Raw genomic sequence first — 7,753 nt, forward strand, 5'->3', positions numbered from 1 at the left:
CTGCAAAGAACTGCAAATTTGAAAATCTACAGGATGAAATGATTGGAGATAGAATTGTCTGTGGGAATAATACTGAAAATGTAAAAGAAAGAATGTCACAAAAAGATCAACTGACATTACAAAAAACACTGGCTATCTGTACAGCAGACAAAGAAACCAAAAAGCAGATTCAAATTATGCAAAATGAAGCAGCTGCATCAGAAGTTAATGGTGTAAAAATGAAGAAAAAATAAAAAAAAATGGCATAACCAAAGAAAGCAGAAACTAGACTCTCGATTATTCAAATGTGGTAAATGTGGCAAATTATATGCAAACGGTAGGAATCCAGCCTATGGAAAAGATTGCTACAGGTCTCGAAAACAGCATCATTTTCTGAAATGCTGCAAGACAAAACGGGTGCATAGTATGCAAGAACACTCAAATAAAGAGGACGAAATATCTTTTGTAGTAACAGTGACCAAGGCAAACAGAGAAATCATTGCTGCAAAAGCTTTGTTATTCTGACTCTTCATGGTAATGATGCCAGATTTAAAATTGATACTGGGTCGCAAGTAAATAACATTCCAGATCACATTTTGGCACAATGAACATTGACAACGTTGAAGTAAAACCAAATAAGACCTTTCTCGCAAGCTACTCTGTTGACAAACTAATTGTCACAGGCAAATGCAAATTAAACTTCATGAATCAAGAACTTGATTTTTGTATCACAAATCAAACCCACCGCCTGTTCTTGGGTTCAAAGCGTCTCGAGATTTGCACTTAATAAAAGTACTTTGCAAATTTTACAGGAATAAGGACAATCGTATCGCGAAAACATTTCCCAATGTGTTCAAAGGTCTAGGATGACTGAAACAAAAATATCATATTGCAATTGACAACACTGAGAAACCCGTCATTGATCCACCAAGGACGGTTCCTACAGCTTTACGAGAACCACTTAAATCAACTTTGGAAGTGGTGGAACGGAAAAATGTCATACGGAAAGTAGATGAACGAACAGAATGGGTCAGTCATTAGTAGTTGTTGAAAAACCCATGTCGGGAAAACTACGAATTTCTTTAGATCCGAAAAATTTGAATCAAGCTATCAAGCGAGAGCATTATCAACTTCCTACATTTGAAGATATAACCACAAGGATGCCTGGAGCTAAGGTTTTCTCAAAACTAGATGCCAATCATGGTTACTGGCAAACACTCCTGGGCGAAGAAAGCCAGTTATTGACAACATTTAACACCCTGTTTAGTAGATATTGCTACCTGAGAATGTCTTTTGGAATTAAATCTGCTCACGAAGTGTTGCATAATTTGAATTACCGTTTTAATTTGTCCTGATTAAATTTGTTATTTTCTTGTCAAAGGGGGCTAGTATTGTTTTGTTACTCCCCAGTATTATCGCTCGGTTCTCTGTTGAAATTCCATTCTTCTTTCACTTCCGCCGGGATATAATATTGAGGGAGGTCATCCTCTGGATAACGCGGCCAAACCCTATGAACCATCCCTCTTTATTAGAGGGCGAAGTTACAAACGACAACAAGCAGTGTCACTCAGACCATGCCCACATTAGGAGAAAAAAGTTGAAAATATGTGTATGCGTCAGTAGGTCATTCTCGGGGCTGCACGATCAAACGAATGATAAAGTGTTGAACGTTATGGTCCGTGTGTTTGAGGAATTAGTTCAGTATAATACTTTCTGATTTATTGGTGTTCCAGGATGAAAGATAGGCACAAGCGAATATTTTATTAAATCTTACATTTCTGTTGGGTATTTTGAACGCGAGGAACATCTGGACCAGAAAAGTATTGAAAACTATGTTTGTTACGTATACAGCTAAATAATCATTAATAGTCACCATACTGGGATCACTTCTGTATTTTAAGTTTAATCAAATTTAAAATTAAGAAGAACAAAAAGATATACAACTCTTCCTTTCTCATTTAATTGACAATAAACTTGCCCGTATTGATTTTGGTTGTAATAGTTTCCATTACAATCTGACCCGTGTGAAAAACTTGTTCTATTATTACAGTGTGAAGAGTATTCATAATGCGGCAGAAAATAGACTTGTTGCATGTTTTCAATCCTTCATGTAACGAACATGGAAGTAAACTCTATGCTGTAATAATTCTTCTGACTTAGAAGCTCATTAAAGAAAACATTAAGAATGGAAAAATATGGGTATGTGATGTACGAGAGCCTTGATTGAAAATCTTCATACGACTAAAATATGAAACTTATAAGTTTGGTTTGGTTTGTTGCTTTACGTCACATCAACAGAAAAGGGGTTAGTTAGCGCTGAGGCAATTGGAGGGAGTATACTCTCTTTCCCAAGGGCAAATCACAGTAGCTCACCCAGCCTGAATCAACGGTAGGATTCCAGTATATTGACAAATCTACTAATGTTCGATCTGTTGTTAGATTTAAGCTGAAAGGCTCCATCTCTTGGAAATCACTCGTAATGGCCCGGTTCGGTTGCGCATTATCTCTACTCTCTCTAAATGTTCAAATATATAGTATAGATATCTTAAGCTTGTACGTAGAAACTGAAAGCAGACCGGGAAGGGGCCTTGAAAAGTACTAATTTCCTGGAAGACAAGATATTTCAACTTAATATGCATTAGATTTTGACCTGCCATTTGATTACGACACAAGAGAGCAGACCGCTCAAGGCGTGTAGAGGTCAAACATGCATCTCGTCCATGTGACTATAGCATACTACATGATTATTCCTACGATGAGTAACGCATCTTTGGGTAATTGTAATAGAGCATGTTAATTTACAAGACCAGTCAAATCGTAGTCGTAATTAAAGAAATATAATACGTTAAATAGCGCACGGGGACTGAGAGAATGGATCAATTGTACAAAGAGGTACTTGCCCCATGACCATATCTAGTTTTAATTATTATGAGTGTCATGGGAATGATAAAGAAATATAACTTTTCTAAAGAAATCTTCAAAAATAAGAAAGAGGTTTCATGTATTGTGTTGTCTGTAGTATTATCAGCCACATCGGCTTGGATATCATCGGTGGTATAACATTGGTACAGTTGGCAATGTCCCGGGATTAGAACCCCGGTATCCTCGTGCATATTACCTTTAACATTTAATACTTAAGATACATTCACACACATTTTTAGTGTACTTGCATACTAAGTATGTACATTCTAACTGTGGTAATATACGATATTAACAGTATGTTGCTACAAATGGTCTGAGAGTTAAAAGTCACCTACGGTCAGCTCCAGCATCTCACTCAGTTGTAATATATCCATTAAAGCAGTTAGCCCAAACCATGTTTTGTGTTGTTTAGCAAAACATAACTTGGTGTCAGAAGTGAAAATTGTGGAATAAGTTGGATTTATGCCATTAAGAAGTATTTCTCAATAACAATACTAAAGTGTGGATGCCCATGTTTATGTGTTAATTGTGACATCATGGAGAAAAGCAATCAGCCACCTGAACTGAACTTTAATTCCTACCATGTAGCAGAAAGTTGTAGGAAGTGGAAGCAGACAATGCAGTTGTACAAAGATGTTGCGCTTGCAGATAAAATAATGCAGTGTTTTCCTATATATTATTGGTCAGGATGGTAGAGACATTTATAATCCATTTACGTTTGAGCCAATGAAGCTGAAAAATTTGGTCCACTGATCTAAAAGTTTGAGGATTATTGCAATCCGAAGCAGAACATTGCAGTAGAAAAGCACAGATTCAATACAAGAATCAAACAAAAAATGAAACCGTTGACCAATATGTAACTGAACTTAAATTGATTACAAAGAACTGCAAATTTGAAAATCTACAGGGTGAAATGATTAGAGATAAAATTGTCTGTGGGACTAATTTTGAAAAAGTTAAAGAAAGCCTTTTACAAGAAGATCTCCTGACATTAAAAAAAGCACTGGCCATCTGTACAGCAGACGAAGAATACATAAAGTAGATTCAAATTATGCAAAATGAAGCAGCTGCATCAGAAGATAATGGTGTAAAAATGAAGAAGAAAGGAAAGAAAATGGCACAACCAAAGATGCCAAATTTAAAATTGATACTGGCTCACAAGTAAACATCATTCCAAATCACATTTTTGACACAATGAACATTGACAACGTTGAAGTAAAACCAACGAAAACCTGTCTCACAAGCTTCTCTGTTGAAAAATTAATTGTCACAGGCAAATGCAAATTAAACTTCATGAATCAAGAACTTGATTTTTGTATCACAAAATCAAACCCACCGCCTATTGTTGGGTTAAAAGCGTTTCAAGATTTGTACTAAATACAAGTACTTTGCAAATTTGACAGGAATCAGGACAATCGTATCGTGATAACATTTCCCAGTGTGTTCAAAGGTCTAGGATGCCTGAAACAAAAATATCATGTTGCAATTGACAACAATAAGAAACCCGTCATTTATCCACCAAGGACGGTTCCTACAGCTTTACGAGAACCACTTAAATCAACTTCGGAACAGGCGGAAAAATGTCATACGGATAGTAGATTAACCAACAGAATGGGTCAGTCATCAGTAATTGTTTTAAACCACAGGTTAGGAAAACTAGGAATTTGTTTAGAGTCGAGAAATTTGAAACAAGCTATCAAGCGAGATAATTATCAATTGTTTACATTTGAAGATACAACTACAAGGACGCCTGGAACTAAGGTTTTCTCCAAACTAGATGCCAATCATGGTTACTGGAAAATATCCCTGGATGAAGAAAGCTAGTTATTGACAACATTTAACACCCCGTTTGGTAGATATTGCTACCTGAGAATGTCTTTTGGTATTAAATATACTCAGGAAATGTTCCAGAAACGCATGGCACATTGTTTTGAGGACATGCCTGGGGTGGAGACTGCTATAGATGACATCATTGTTTGGGGAACTTCAAAGGAAGATCATGATGGAAAATTGAAAAATGTGTTAAAGAGATGCCAGGAAATACATCTGACACTGAATCTGGAAAAATGATAATTTGGACTAACAGAAATGTGCTACGTGGGACACTTGTTGACATCATCTGTCATTAAACCTGACCCAGGAAAAGTAATAGCAATCACAGACATGCCCGCTGCAATGGACAATAAAGGAATTGAAAGATTACTTTTTAGAGTCAACTACCTAGCGAAATTTATCCCAAATATGTCTAGAATGACAATGCAAATCAGAGCACTTTTGAAAAGTGACAATGATTTTGTTTGGGAAACTACAAAGAAACATGCATTTGAAGAGATCAAACACATTCTAAGCAAAGAACTCAGTTGAAATACTTCGATGTTAAGAAGCCTGTCGTTGTTAGTTGTGATACATCAAAATCAGGACTTGGAGCAGTTTAATGCAGTCAGGCAAATGCATAACATTTGCGTCAAGGTCTTTATCAGATACATAAATAAGGTATGCACAGATAAAAAACGAACTGCTTTCTGTGTTATTTAGTCTTGAAAGATTTAATTAATATACTTGTGGTCGTCAAGTACAAATTGAATCAGATTATAAACTTCTGGAATCAATCCTCAAGAAACCTCGGTTTGCCACAGCGCATAGACTTCAGAGAATCCTTTTAAGACTACTGAAGTACAGTTTTGACTTAACGTATTGTCCACGAAAAGAGTTAATTGTTGCAGATAAACTGTCGAGAGCATACAGACAGACTAACACATCTGAGATGAACATGGGTAGTGAAATTGAGTGCTATGTACACATTATTACGTCAAATATACAGATTGCAGATAAACAGTTAGAAGCAATAAAGAATGAAACTAAACGTGATAATAAAATGACCAAATTACGAGCAATGATTCAAAAGGGATGGCCAAATGATAAACATCTCGTACAGTATGAAATCAGAAATTTCTGGAACTGCAGAGATGAACATTTAGAAATGGGCGAATTAGTTCTAAATGGAGAGAATACTGTAATGCCAGGTGCTCTTCAGAAAGAAATGCTAAAAAGAGTTGCACAAAAGTCATATGGGCATTGAGAAGATAAAGCAAAGAGCAAGATACATTATGTATTGGCCTAGCATGAATGCACAGATTTCAGACACAGTATCGAATTGTTCTACTTGCCAGGAATACAGAAAGTCAAATAAAAAAGAATTATTGTTGTCTACACAACCTACTGCACCATGGGAAATGGTTGGAACAGATTTATTTATGTAGAATAATTACAATTATATCTTGATAGCAGACTATTGTTCCATATATCTTGAAGGCGCCAGTTTAGAAAATATATGAGCTAGCACAGTAATCACACACACAAAGTCAGTTTTTGCAAGACATGTAATACCACGAGATGTAAGGAGTGATAATGGATCACAGGTCTCCTCAAAAGAATATGGTCTAGCAGAAAGGACGATTCAAACTGTCAAAGAAATTCTCAATAAGGCAAAGAGAGATGGAAAAGATCCATATTTATCGATATTGGAGTATCGAAATACAACTATTGATGATATAGGATCTCCGGCACAAATAATTAGTCGAAGACTCCGATCGACTTTACATACTACCAACATCCAGCTACAACCGCAAGTTATGACAGAACAAAATCTAACGTGGTAACATCTGTTACAAACAAAAGAAACATTACCGGATACATATGATACATATCGAAGATACTAACAAGGAGGTCACTGAACTGAATGACAAGATGACATTAGTCATCAATGAGCCAAACCAGACAGGAGAGATTCGAACAATGAGTGGACGTCTAATAAATAAGCCTACAAGATACAGAGATTTTGTTAGGTGAACTTGATAATGTTTCTGAATTATATTTTGTCTTGTGAATATTGAAAGCTGAAAGTGGTCAAGGGCATAATACTAGATCTTTTACATCACATCAGTTTATATGCAGTGATAACAACTGGATTGAAGAATAAAATATTAGAACTATAGATTTTAGTGGCAATGGCAATATATCACATTGTACTTGCATTCATGAGTATAAGAATGATTGTGAATGTCATAGGTCTAGAACTTAATTTTAACTAGAATGAAAACTTTTACAACTCACCAGAAACTATTTAGAATATATATTCAAGTGCAAAATAGAACTTCGTCATGTTTTAATATGTTTACAAATTATTAAATAGAAAAGGATAAATGAATATGTGAATCTAAAAGAAAAGCACAAAACTCATTTGTAGGGGGAGTTGTGGTAATATACGGTATTAACATTATGTTGCTACAAATGGTCTGATAGTTACAGGTGACCTAAGGTCAGCTCCATGCTCTCACTCAGTTGTAATTTATCCATTACAGTAGTTAGACCAAACCATGTTTTGTGTTATTTAGCAAAATATAACACTATGTGCATACTTTTATTATAATACGATGTGTAAAAGTTACATTTGGTGGTATATGTGACCAAGGGATATACAAAGGTTTAAAAGTGTGCTCAGCTTGTAAATTGTTGTTGTAGGGTTTAACGCCAATTTTCCGCACACCATAGGCTATACATGGCGGCCAGTATTAATGGTGGAGGAAGAACTCGGGAAGACCCCGGAAAGAACCACCGATCCACGAGAAGCTACTGGCAAGCTTTTTCACATACCCACATTGGCTGAATCCGAGACTCGAACCCACGCAGACAGAGGTGAGATGGCAGTGATCCGTAACGGAGAGCGCTTTAGACGACTGGGCCACTCGGGGCCCCCACAGTTTGTAAAGATAGACGAATAAAATTTGCAAGTACACGTTCGGTCCGCAGGAAATTGTTCTACCCCTCTTGTGTCACTAACCGAAGAACTAAA

This window comes from Sinohyriopsis cumingii, chromosome 17 (genome assembly GCF_028554795.1).
Source record: "Sinohyriopsis cumingii isolate HCF-2022 chromosome 17, ASM2855479v2, whole genome shotgun sequence".
NCBI lineage: Eukaryota > Metazoa > Mollusca > Bivalvia > Unionida > Unionidae > Sinohyriopsis > Sinohyriopsis cumingii.